Source organism: Apaloderma vittatum, unplaced genomic scaffold (assembly GCF_000703405.1).
Source record: "Apaloderma vittatum isolate BGI_N311 unplaced genomic scaffold, ASM70340v1 scaffold25618, whole genome shotgun sequence".
NCBI lineage: Eukaryota > Metazoa > Chordata > Aves > Trogoniformes > Trogonidae > Apaloderma > Apaloderma vittatum.
In genome coordinates this window covers 5,164-6,279 of record NW_009729524.1, presented here as the reverse complement: position 1 = coordinate 6,279, position 1,116 = coordinate 5,164, and positions in this window count along the sequence as shown.

The window sequence follows — 1,116 nt, the reverse complement described above, 5'->3', positions numbered from 1 at the left end:
GGAAAGAGGGAGCAGGTCCATTCTGATGTTTCACTTCCCATCTCATCGCTGTTGCTACAATTTATTCCTATGACAGCATCTGCTGCTTTCATGGGGTTTTTATTCTGAAGCACAACTCATCTTTGTTAGTCCCATTTTCGGGCCTTTCATCATTTGAGTCACAACATAAAAGGCATTTAAACACTCCGGCTTGGAAACCAGGCTGGGGGAGAGGGTGGGAGCAGGAAGATGCCACGTCTCCCCAGCCCTCCTCTGGCCCCGGGAGGGCGGGGCCGCCGGGCCCACTTCCCCCGTGCCTCCTGCTGAGGGTGGCAGCAATGGGGACGTCGTGTTTCCATTTCAGTGCGATGCTGGGAAATCCAGATGTGGGGTTTAGGTGTGGCTTCACTCCGAGCACTGCATCCTGCAGCTCTGCCGGCACAGCATCTCTCCAACCCCCTGAGTGTTTCCAGGAGCTCCCTGCCCACCTCATCAGCCAAACCTCTCGTTAGATAACTAATTGCCCTTTGCTGCTGTGGCTTCAGCCCAGGCTGTGGTTCACAGCTCCCTTTGCCCTCATGCTGGGGGATGCTCCACCACCTCTTGCTGCCACCCATACCCCTTCCAAGCTTGCCGAGACCTCTCGTTCCCACTGGTGCTGGCAGATCCCACTCTGTCCTGGTATCTGCCAAGCTACTGGAGGCATCAGGGAGTTCACAGCTACCCAGAGCGCCCTACTGGAGTCTAATAATAGTACCGTGGTGTCGCACCAGTGGAGAGCTGGAACAGTGACCTGCCTCTGCCTGCCCGAGCTCCTGCCTGCTCAGCTGGAAGAGAAACGCCTTTCCTGGGAACCTCCGCCCTGCCCGGCTCCTCTTCTGCTCAGCTCCCAGCTCTGCTCCCGCTCTGCAGCCCCTGCTGTGGCTGGCAGACGACCCTTCACACTACAAGGATCCCCTGCCAAAAACCCAGCATGGCTCGCATCACTCCCCAAAACCCTCCCCACACAAACATGGGGGCACTGGGCTCCATGCCGGTGGCAGGATTCGGCCTCCATGGAGGAGCCACCAGGGCTGCAGAACAAGCAGCACCCACCCCACCACGCTCCCAGCTTGGCACTGGTGTGAGCATGCTCAG